The sequence below is a fragment of the Rhinoderma darwinii genome, chromosome 1 (assembly GCF_050947455.1).
Source record: "Rhinoderma darwinii isolate aRhiDar2 chromosome 1, aRhiDar2.hap1, whole genome shotgun sequence".
Lineage (NCBI taxonomy): Eukaryota > Metazoa > Chordata > Amphibia > Anura > Rhinodermatidae > Rhinoderma > Rhinoderma darwinii.
This window is the reverse complement of record NC_134687.1, coordinates 195,235,470-195,248,727: the sequence shown is the minus strand read 5'-3', so window position 1 is coordinate 195,248,727 and position 13,258 is coordinate 195,235,470.

The following is a 13,258-nucleotide window of genomic DNA, read 5'->3' as shown; positions in this document are numbered from 1 at the left end:
ACGACACTGTCCATATATGGGCAGTGATTTCAGGGGTTTTCAACTACAGAGTCCACGGCCAGAGAATAGGTAGCGCTCTGGCTGAGGACTCCGGGACAACAGAAGCCCCTGAAGTCACTGTCCATATAAGGACAATAATGTTAGAGGTTTTCATCAACAGAATCCCCAGCCAGAACATCGGTAGAACTCTGGCCGGGTACTCCGGTATTTAAGACGCCCCTGATGTCACTGTTCATATATGGACAGTGACGTCAGGGGCTACTCCAGGAGTGGAATCCCCGGGCAGAAAGTTTCCAACCCTCTGGCTGGGGATTTTGGCATTTCAAAGCTCCTAAAGCCATTGTCGACACATGAGGCTTGATATCAAGGGCTTTCCCAACACAGGAGTCCCCGGCCAGAGCGCTGGTGATGCTCTGGCTGGAGACTCTATAGGTAAAAGCCCTGACATCACTGTCCAAATATGGACAGTGACAATATTAGATTTGAGATGCTGGAATCCCTGGCCAGGGGCTTTCAACTACAGAGTCCCTTGCCAGTGCATTGGTAGTGCTCTGGCCCGGGACTCGGGACTGGAGACGTCCCTTACGTTACTGTCCATATAGGGACAGTGATGTTAGGGAATCCCTAGTGTCGGCAACAGCTTTCCCAAGACAGGAGTCAAACTTGTCTCCCAGTTTGCCTACTGTGGTTTTAAATTATATTCTATAGCATACTGTACTTATAATTGAGACAATATAAAAAAACAATGCAAGTTCATGATGTACAATAGAGGCAAATTCCTATATTCACTAGGTGACTATCGCATTATCGCATACTTTGACTTTTTCTATAAAGTCAGTAGTCGTGTCATCATGTACAAATAGTTATGGAGGTAAAAAAAATAAGCAACAGGCAGAAAGCTAGATAATGGGCTGAGTAGGTTTTCTAACAAAACATAGAAATAATATGTCACTTCTCAAACTGATATGGTAGAATTATAGTGTCATTCAAAGCATATCTCTAAAGAAAATAATGCTCAAATATCTAACTTGTTCAATGTATCTATTTTAAATTCAAAAAATGTTTTTCTGTTCTGGCTTTTGATTTAAGTCTTAAGCACTAAGTGCAAAGAATGTTCCTTTTTCCAATTCCTGCCTTGAATCAGAAGCTCCTGGAGTGTTCTATCCTTTCTGCAATTTATAAATAAAAGAACTGTTGATTATATTTAGTATATTATTTGTCAGTAGACCACATGTCTTAATATACAGTTCATTCACTGCAATCTGAATGGAAAGTGCTATAGTGTAAATTCAAAATATTGTTAACAATGAAGATTTAAAGGGGTTGTCCAGATTATTAAAATTTTTACAAATGGCTGCAAATGATCTATAAAAAAAACAAACCAAAAAACAGTAGTAACTTATCTAACGCTGGTACTCCAGTGGTCCACCCGGTGTTTGTTTACATGCTGGCAACATGTGACCGTTGCAGCCAATCATACGTTCAGCAGTCATAAGTTGTATTTCTGTCATGAACGCTCATTGATGGGCGCCATGACGCCAGGGATACAACATTTCACCGCTGAGCCCTCTAAATAGGTGAAGCGGTCACATGTAAATAGAGAACGGAAGGACCACCGAAGCATCAGCGCTGGATCGCCGGGGTAAAGAACATGTGAGTACTGATTTTTTTTTTATTTAAAGACATTTGCAGCCGATTGCTATTTAGATAAGAAAAACAAATACAAAAGTAATCTATAAAAAAGGAATCAACAATGTCCTTATTAATAAGAAAATGTAAAAAACATTTCAGCTGGGCTCAAATGCTGTAGATTTTTTAATTTTTTTTGCAGTATAACACTGAAAAATGTACAGTATAACATACGTATTTACATGCAGATTATGTTGTCGATTTTGCCACTGCATTTATTAGCATTGTGAGAGACTGGAAAAAATATTTTTTATGGCATATATCATAAAATAGGGACATAAAACTGGTCTGATTGAAGTTATCTCGAGTGACCGAAGAAGGTTTGGACAGGAGGAGGCCAGTGGCCTAGTCTGATAAACACCAACATCAGTGGGGGGGGGGGGGGCAGTGTTTCCAAAAGGTCTGTTTTAGGCCCTGTACGGGTATATAGGCTGGGTTCACACGTGGCGGAATTTCACTTGAATTCCGCTGCGGACACTCCGCAGCGTTAATCCGCAGCGGAGCCGTTTCTCCATTGACTTCCACTTAAATTTAGAAGTGTTCGTTTAGACGATGCGTAAAATTCCGCTGCGGAGCATAGGCTGCGGAGCGGAATTTGGTGTCCGCAGCATGCTCTGTCTGTTGCGGAGCAGTGGCGGACTCATGGCGGAATTTCTCCATTGACTTCAATGGAGATTCTAATTTCCGCAATGAAGTCCGCAGCTGTAATGCACATGTTATGTGTGCTGCGGATGCGTCTTGCTTTTTTAACTTGACATTTCTTCATTCTGGCTGGACCTATGTATTTCTAGGTCTACAGCCAGACTGAGGAAGTCAATGGGGCTCCCGGAATTACGGGAGCGTTGCTAGGAGACGTCAGTAAATAGTCACTGTCCAGGGTGCTGAAAGAGTTAAGCGATCGGTAGTAACTGTTTCTGCACCCTGGACAGTGACTACCGATCCCAATATACAGCAACCTGTAAAAAAAAATAGAAGTTCATACTTACCGAGAACTCCCTGCTTCTGTCTCCTGTCCAGCTTCCCAGGATGACGTTTCAGTCTAAGTGACGGCTGCAGCCAATCACAGGCTGCAGCGGTCACATGGACTGCCGCGTCATCCAGGGAGGTAGGGCTGGATGCCGAAAGAGGGACGCGTCACCAAGACAACGGCCGGTAAGTATGAAATTTGTTTACTTTCACTAGGGAAAGTGCTGTCCCTTCTCTCTATCCTGCACTGATAGAGAGAAGGGAAGCACTTTTTCCGCAGTCCGCAGCAGCTAGTCCGCATCAATTTACTGCACATTTTGGGCAGATCCGCAGCCGTAATCCGCAACCCGGATTAGGTGCGGCATTGATGCGGACAGTTGCGGAGGAAATCCGCCACGTGGGGGCATGCCCATAGAGTGTTTTGAGAGTAATGGCAACATGTGTATTTATCCAAAATAACTTACTGGGCTACAAGGGAAGTGATACCTCCCTCATGTTTGTTGGCAGTCCAAGATCCAAGATTGATACTTAGTTGACATACCACAAAAGTTGATGATAAGATTATAGGGCAAAAAAGCACCAAAATCCAGTATCATTTGTGTTTATTTGATTTTTTTACTGCAAATAGTGCCTCGTAGTTTGCCTTAACAAAAACTAGCATCGCAAAATTCGAAACACTTTGCTCATCTTGATTATTAAAGAGGTTTTCCTGGCACAGAAAGTAATGGCATATCGTTACGATATGACATGAATTTATAAACAGTGGTGGTCTGACTATCGGGCCCCCACCTATCCTTAAAATGTAGGGGCCCCAGTGCTGGTTTAGCCCTGCAGCCACTCACAGTTCTTTTCTGCACAGCAGCGCTTCCGGCCACCGACTGTGCAGAGGATTGCATGATAGCCCCATTCATTTGTACCAGCGCTGCGATCCCTTCATTCTCATGATCATTGGGGGTCCCAGTAATATCCTAACAATATGCCATCACTTTCTGTGATGGAAAACCCCCTTTAAAAGTTGGTGGAAACCAACTGAAAAACTACTTTGAGGATGTAAACTCAAATAACATTAGAAATGAAGAGCCATGTTGTGCCCTGCTCATGAAGCTTAAAGAGGCTCTGTCACCAGATTTTGCAACCCCTATCTGCTATTGCAGCAGATCGGCGCTGCAATGTAGATTACAGTAACGTTTTTATTTTTCAAAAACGAGCATTTTTGGCCAAGTTATGACCATTTTTGTAGTTATGCAAATGAGGCTTGCAAAAGTCCAAGTGGGCGTGTTAAAAAGTAAAAGTCCAAGTGGGCGTGTATTATGTGCGTACATCGGGGCGTTTTTACTACTTTTACTAGCTGGGCGCTCTGATGAGAAGTATCATCCACTTCTCTTCAGAACGCCCAGCTTCTGCCAGATCACGCTGTGACGTCACTCACAGGTCCTGCATCGTGTCAGACGAGCGAGGACACATCGGCACCAGAGGCTACAGATGATTCTGCAGCAGCATCGGCGTTTGCAGGTAAGTCGATGTAGCTACTTACCTGCAAACGCTGATGCTGCTGCAGAATCAACTGTAGCCTCTGGTGCCGATGTGGCCGACACGATGCAGGACCTGTGAGTGACATCACAGATCTGCACTGCCAGAAGCTGGGCGTTGTGAAGAGAAGTGGATGATACTTCTATACACAACGCCCAGCTAGTAAAAGTATTAAAAACGCCCCGATGTACGCACATAATACACGCCCAGTTGGACTTTTACTTTAAACACGCCCACTTGGACTTTTGCAAGCCTCATTTGCATAAATACAAAAATGGTCATAACTTGGCCAAAAATGCTCGTTTTTTAAAAATAAAAACGTTACTGTAATCTACATTGCAGCGCCGATCTGCTGCAATAGCAGATAGGGGTTGCAAAATCTGGTGACAGAGCCTCTTTAAGTTTGGGTCTACAAACAAGATGCCCTAAAAAACGTATCCAAAAAAAAATTAAATCATCTTGAAAGTGAAGCGGAATTTACTAAATTAAGGAGGTTATCCTATGAGGAATATTGTGTTTACTTAAAAAAAAAAAAAGGAACAATTTTTAAGCTTGCTGTGTATTTAACGCCTTCCCAACATCCGCCGTATATATATCTCAAATATATCGCAAACATTGGGTGAGATATATCTCAAACATTGATATCAAATATATAGATATTTGATATCAAATATGTTGATGTCAAATATATCTCAAATGTCGACACTTCTAGGTAACAAGCGGGATCCCGCTCGTTCAATCGGTTAAATGCTGCGGTCAATAGCGACCGCAGCACTGAAAACAGAGAGGCGACCCCCTGTATCTTTCCAACGGCCCTCCGTGGTGAGATCGGGGGGTGCTGTTGGTTGGCATAGCAGCCTGGGGACCTGATGAAGGCTCCCAGGTCTGCCATGTTTGTACTCCTATGAAGCACTGCCTCCGCTATGGCTTCATAGGAGACTGTAAGAATCACGATATACTGCAATACATTAGTATTTCATCGCTGGTTCAAGTCCCCTAGGAGGACAATTAAAAAAAAGTAAAAAACGGTGAAATAAAGGTTTTTTTAATAAATAAAAAATAGATAAATTTAAAGTTTAAAAGAAAACCCTTTTCCCATTTTCGCTCAAGCACAATGTAAAAAAATAAATAAATTAACATAACTGGTATTGACACGTCCGTAAAGGTCTGAACTATTACAATATATCATTATTTAGTCCACACGATGAATGCCGTAAAAAATAAAAAACGGCAGAATTGCTGATTTTTGGTCACTTATTTTCCCACAAAAAATGAAATAAAAAGTGATCAAAGAGTCTCATGTACCCCAAAATAGTACCAGTAGAAATTACAGCCTGCAAAAAATAAACCCTCATACTGCTAAATCGACGGGGGAAAAAAATAGTTATGGCTCTCAAAATATGGTGACAAAACTCAAATTTTATTTTTAGCAATCAGTTTTTTCCTTGTAAAAGTAGTAAAACATAAAAAAAGCTATAATTTTGGTATCGCTGTAATCGTATTGACCCACAGAATAAAGTTAACATGCCGTTTTTACCGCATGCCGTAAGGCTGGGTTCACACGACCACATTAACGTCCGTAATGGACGGACGTATTTCGGCCGGAAGTCCCGGACCGAACTCAGTGCAGGGAGTGCATGTACGATGCTAGGAGTCCCTGCCTCTCTGCAAGACAACTGTCCCGTACTGTAATCATGTTTTCAGTACGGGACAGTAGTTCCACGGAGAGGCAGGGACTCCTAGCATCGTACATAACTATGATGCTAGGAGCCCGGCTCCCTGCATTGAGTTCGGTCCGGGACTTACGGCCGAAATACGTCCGTCCATTACGGACTTTAATGTGGTCGTGTGAACCCAGCCTAAAAACAAAACCACCCAAAAGATTGAGGAATCTCTGTTTTTTTTCCTATTCCACCCCACAAATATTTTTTTTCCAGTTTCCCACTATATTATTTGGTACAATAAATGGTGCCATGAAAGTCTACAACTCGTGACTCAAAAAAAACAGCCCTCATACTGCAATATTGATGGAAAAATAAAAAGTTACGGCTTTTTTCTGGAAGGTGGGGAGGAAAAAACTAAAGATGGAAATCCGAAAAAATGGCTGCGGCGGGAAGGGGTTAAACACATTAAAAAAAAATTTCCATGCCAAATGTTTTCCAGCCTACAAACATCTGCCCATTGAATTCAATGGGAAAAACGGCGATTAGTTCAGGCGGGGCTTTTTTTACATCACTGTTTTAAAAAACGGTACGTAAAAAGACGCCCCAGAAAAAAGAAGGTTACTTGTCACTTCTTGAGCCGTTTTTTGGAGCTGTTTTTCATTGTGTCAACGGAAATACAGCTGAAAATACGTCTCCAAAAAACGCCTCAAAAAACTTCTCAATTACAAAAACGTCTGAAAATCAGAGGCTTTTTTCCCCTCGAAAACAGCTCCGTCATTTTCAGCCGTTTTTTATTTTGCGTGTGAACATACCCTTAACACCTAGGTGCACCACGACACAACTGTACGTCCTGATGGCCAGTGTCTTAGCGCACCAGGACGTACAGTTACTGCGTGGTTCCTGGTGCACACTGTCGTTGACAATTTGCACCAGGAACCGGGAGGTCAGCTGTCCCCAACAGCTGACACTCCACTGTTGCCGATCAGCGGCTCATTGCCGCTGATTTGGGAAATTAACCACTTAAATGTGGCGATCAATTGAAATCGCCGCATTTTAGGGTTTTCTAGCACATCGGCAGACCCCACAATGAAATCGCGAGGTTTGCCGATAGTTGTCATGGCAACCGGAGGCCAAACGATTGCCTCCGTGTCTGCCATGTACGGAAGCCTATCAGGACCAGCCTCCTGATAGGCTTCCTGCCAGAGTGACAGGAAGTCCCTGTCCCTGTTTGTGACAGTGTGCATCGGGAACCAGGTGGACCAGCCTTAGGCCTTATTACACGAGCGTTGCGCACCTCGGCTGTGAAAAATGCCCGTGCTGGGCGCTGCGGGACGCGATGTCTAGCATCCCCCATAGATGAGAGTCTATGCAGGGATGCGTGATAAGATAGGACAAGTCCTATTTTCCCACGGACCCTTCACACGGTCCGTTGAAACAACGGCTGTGTGAACGGCCACATTGAATTACATAGGTCCATGGGACGGCCGCTGTTTCAACGGCCGTCCCACGGACGTTTAACACGCTCGTGTAAATAAGGCCTTACTGTCAGAGTAACTGTGACGTCACACTGACAGTTGGAATACATTGCACTACTAGGAAGTGTAATGTATTCTAGCAGAGATCACTTCTGCAGGTAAAAAAATAAAAGTGTAAAAAGTAAAAAAAAAGTTCATAAAAATGATTTATAAAAGTAAAAGTTTTTTTTTTCCTATAATAAGTCTTTTATTATAGGAAAAAAATTAAAATGGTATCCCCACGTTTGTAACGACTAAATCTATAAAACTATAATGTTATTTTTCCCGCACGGTGAACCTCAAAATAGTACAAATGAAAACTACAACCTGTCCCGCAAGAAACAAGCCTTTACAGAGCTTTTTTGACTGAAAAATAAAAAAGTTATGGCTCTCAGAATATGGTGACACAAAAAATAAATTATTTTATAAAAAAGTGATTTTATTGTGCATACACTGCAAAACATAAAAAAACGATATACATATATATATATATACATATGGTATCGTCGTAATCGTACCAACCCGCAGAATAAAGTAAAATGTAATTTATATCGTACAATGAACGCCATAAGAAATAAAGAATTTAAACGCCAAAGTCACTGTTTTTCGATCACCTTAGCGCTAAATAAAATGTAATAAAAAGTGATCAAAACATTGTATGTACCAAAAAATTGTACCAATAAAAACTACAGCTCGTCTCGCCAAAAATAAGCCCTCACACCGCTCAATCGACCAAAAAATAAAAAAGTTATGGCTTTGTGTTGATACAAAACAATTTGATTTTTAACAAATAGTTTTTTCTTTGTAAAAGTAGCAAAATATAAAAAAACCTATATACATTTAGTATCACCGTAATTGTATTCAGACGCAAAATAAAGTTAAGTTGTCTATTTTACCGCATGGTGAAAGCGATAAAAACTAAACCCCCAAAAAATGTAGGAATCACAGTTCTTTCCAATTTCATTCTCAGTTTCCCAGTACATTACATGGTACTTTAAATTGAGTCAATAGAAACTACAACTCTTCCCGCAAAAAATAAGCCCTCACACCACTCTATGATGGAAAAATAAAAAAATTATGGCGTTTGGAAGGCGGGGAGTGAAAAACGAAAATGAAAAAAAAAGTAAACAGCAAAAAAAGGATCAGTCCTGAAAAGGTTAATTAATTTCTAATTTAAAAAAAATAAAAATTATTACCACATGTGGGGTATTGTCATACTCGGAAGAAATTGCTTTACAAATATTGGGGTTTCTCCTTTATCTCTTGTAATAATTTTTAAAAAATTCACGGCCTAATTCCACAAAATTCTGCAAAAAACGTGTGGGGTCAAAATGCTAACTATACCCCTAGAAAAATGAGGGGTGTAGTTTCCCAAATAGGTTCACTTTTGGGGTGTTTCCACTGTTTTGGTCCCTCCAGGGCATTGCAAATACGACATGGCACTGAAAACCAATCCAGCAAAATCAGCGCTCCAAAATCCAAATGGCGCTCCTTCCCTTCTGAGCCCTGCTGTGGGTCCAAACAGCAATTTATTATCACATATTGGATATTTCCGTAATCGGGAGAAAATGCTTCACAAATGTTGAGGTGCACTGTCCTCTTTATTCCTTGTAAATATTAAAAATGTCTATGTTTTTTCAGAAAAAAACTAGATTTTCATTTTCACAGACTAACTCCAATAAATATAGCAAAATACCTGTGGGGTCAAAATGCTAACTATACCATTAGATAAATTCCTTGAGGGGGTGTAGTTTCCAAAATTGGGTCACTTTTGAGGAGTTTTCACTGTTTTGGCACCACAAGACCTCTACAAGCCTGACATGGTGCCTAAAATATAATCTAAAAAAAAGGAGGCTCCAAAACCCACTAGGGGCTCCTTTGCTTCTGGGGCCTGTGTTTCAGTCCATTGGGACACTAGGGCCACATGTGGGATATTTCTAAAAACGGCAAAATCTGGGCAATAAATATTGAGTTCCGTTTCTCTGGTGAAACCTTCTGTGTTACAGAGAAAAATGTATTACAAATTTATTTCGGCAATAAAAATGAAATTTGTAAATTTCCCCTGTACTTTGCTTTATTTCCTGTGAAACGCCTAAAGGGTTAAAAAAACTTTCTGAATGCTGTTTTGAATACTTTGAGAGGTGCAGTTTTTAAAATAGGGTGATTTATTGGGGGTTTCTAATATATAAGGCCCTCAAAACCACTTCAGAACTAAACTGGTCCCTGAAAAAATAGTCTTTTGAAATATTTAAACCTTGCATTGTCCTAGAAAAATAAAAGGACGTTCAAAAAATGATGCAAACATAAAGTAGACATATGGGAAATGTTAACTAGTGACTACTTTGTGTGGTATTACTATCTTTTTTACAAGCAGATCCATTTAATCTGTTTTATTCGTTTTTCACTAATAAATGTTGAATTTATCGACCAAATTTTCCTACTATCATAAAGTACAATGTGTCACGAGAAAACAATCTCAGACTCGCTTGGATAGGTAAAAGCATTCCCAAGTTATTACCACATAAAGTAACACATGTCATTTGAAAAAATCGGCTGTGCCACAAGGCCAAAACAGGCTGCGTCCTGAATGGGTTAATATGTCCTGTCCTTGTAAAATAAATAACCCTTGTGTTACTGATGTGTTTTGTTTCCCTGTTCCCTCCAGTTTGCAGCTGGAGGGAACCATCAAAGTCCGTTTTTTAGCCAGTAGTTGTGGGGCATTCCTCTCACTGTTGTGGATTCTGTACAATACTGGGTAGCCCCACCAAGTCCTGTAGAGGCTCTTGGCAGAAAACAACCGTCCAACCGCAACCAGTCCAAGGGGACTCCCACATGGTTGAGGTCCCAAACTTTATGTTACTTGTCTGTGGGTAGCTGTCACTGTGCAAAATAAAGCTAAGTTAAAGGAAGCTATAAGTATGGCTCCTGCCTGACATATATACATGTGAACACCTGAGCATCACACCTACATGAGCTTGTTGGATATCCCATTCCAAAATCACGGGGGTGTTAATATGGTATTGGGCCCACTTTTACAGCTATAACAAGCTATAGATTATGTGTGTAGGAATTTATGCCCATTTGTGAGGTCACGCACTGATGTTGGACAAGAAAGTCTGGCTTGCAATCGGGGTTCCAATTCATCCCAAAGGTGTTCATTGTGGTTCAGATCAAGACTGACTCTAGTTCCTACACACCAAACTCACCCAAGCATATCTTTATGAAACTCACTTTGTGCACTGGGGCACAGTCATTGCTGTGTAAAATGTCTTTGTATGCTGTAGCATTATGCATTTCAGTAGGTAGCATTCATGCCCAGATTTGCCCATCAGACTGCCAGATAGTGAACCGTGATTCATCACTCCAGAGAACACGTTCCCGCTGCTCTAGAGTCCTGTTGTAGCGTGTTTTACACCACTTCAACTGATGCTTGGCATTTCACATGGTGGTCTTCGGCTTGTGTGCAGATGCTCTACCTTGGAAACACATTTCATAAAGCTCCTTACACACTGTTCATGTGCTGATGTCACTTTTAAAGGTACTCTGTAGTAAATGAAGCAACAGAGAGTAAGAATTTATTTTGTGCCTCAGCACTTAGCAGCTCCACTGTTTGAGTTTGCATGGTCTATCGCTTCGTAGCTGAACTGTTGATACTCCTAGATGTTTTCATTTCCCATTAATAGCACTGACAGATGACGAATACAGATCAGAAATTTCATAAACTAATTAACTTGTGTATTAAGATTGCATGGCTGTGTGCTTGATTTCATGCGTTTGTTTGCAATGGGTGTGGTGACTCCTGAACTCAATAATTAGGAGGGGTGTCCACCGACTTTTGGCCATATAATGTATCTTTGCACTCCCTGTAGCTATGTTCCTTGTGCTACCACTGACCGCCAAGGATCATTGACTAACTGTGATTGCTTGAATGTTATTAGCATAGCAGTGTTTGCATTATGGTCTTTAGTTGTAAATCAATGGTAAATATTTCTTATGGCCCTAAGCCCTTAAGCGATCAACAATGAACAACCTCCTGTCATTCTTATGATTTTTGTTTACACCTGACAAGTGTAATGATCCATTTTGGGGATTTTAAGGGAGATTGTTAAAATGTATGAAAGATCAATTTCATTATTAATAGCGCAATTATCAGCTCATTCATCCTATTTACATGAAGCAATACGTGTTACATACCATTATTATCGTTTTAATCTTAACAAACATTGCTACATATAAATGGATCTTTAGAAACTGGCCTGGGCTACAGATGTCCATGTTGTCCATGCCAGATCCATGCTATGGGCAGAAACATTTAAATCTAAACAAATGTCTAATGACTATAATATACTAAACTTTTTCAACTTTCCATGACTATCATTCCAGTCAATTATACTGTATAATACATGTGCTCCCTTTGAATACAATGCGACTTTGAAACGCACACAGATTACTGTCTCAGTTATTTAAATCGATTACCACCCACATAACTTGGGAATACAAAGATAAGCCAACAGTGAGGGTTCCAACTAATGGGTACCCACACATGCTATCTTTTCACATGTGTCAGTGACATGGCTGAACATAGTTAATGATAAATATTCACTTTAGATGTTGACGTATTTTGCATCCTTTGAGTTAAATAATTTGCAGGTTTCTCATAGTATAGATCATTAAATCTATAATTTTTGGAATTCACAACATGGAATCACACATGGAGCTTTTCTTTTTATGTAAATCTATACATACTCACGATCTCACGCAAATTATTTGCTTCGTGGACTTTATTCATGATTTCTTTTTTAGAGCATTTTTCAATATAAAAGCAATTAGGAACATTTATATGTATTAGCTGATCACAAAGTGTTTTTGAAAGAAACGGAGGAGATTATAAGTGATCATTTTCTATTGGTGAAAATAACTATTTAATGTTAATCACAATACACAGATTGTACCATTCAACCACCCCAGGTAGATCATTATTTAAAGTCAAGCAAAGCTGGGGAAAAAAGCAATGGAAAAAAGAAAGCCGCATGTATTCATTTAACACTCCTCTGGCAATACAGCAAAACTAGAACAAATCATAGACACAAAGTAATGAAAATCCCCAACCACTTTATTCCTTCACGATACGTCATCAAGCAAGATTGTATAGAGAAAGTGTCGGGGGCTAAGCAGGCCAGGTGAAAAATACGAAAATCAGAAAAAAATATCAAAAAGTTTTATCTCACTATTATAGGCCCTTACAGAAGTTATTGCATATGCTAGAAAAGCCCTTAAAATATAAATCCTGGAGTTGTCTCATTTTTTGTCATACTCCACTCATATCTTAGTTATTTCCTAAAAGAGCCAACAGGTAATTGTTGCCAATTGAGCTCAGCTCTCCCAAACTCGGCACCTGTTTGGCAGGTAGTGCCCTTTTGTTGCCAGCCTGCCTACTGTGTTGTTTTGTTTGGCAGAGTGCTTTCTGGTACATGAAGTGGTAGTAGAATGACAAAATTGAATTCACCCCAGCCCTGCTGGCTTATTATAGAATTGCTTCTGCAATTAAACAAAGCTATTCCAGTAACGATTATGCCATTTCAGCAATTCCCTAATGTATTTATGTATGTTCCAAATCGCCTTAACCCCTTAATGACATACAATGTACAAGTATGTTGTTGTGATTAAGTACTTAAGTGCAATGTATTAGAGTAAGGATAAGCGTCGTAGGCCTTCAAGTCCCCTAGTGAGACAAAAAAATGTAATTTTTTTTTATAAAAATGTAAAATAAAAGTAAAAAAAACTGCCTTTTTTCCCAATAGTAAGTCTTATTATAGGAAAAAATGAAAACTGTAAAAAAAATACACATATTTTGTATCACTGCGTCTGTAATGACCCAAACGATAAAACTATAAT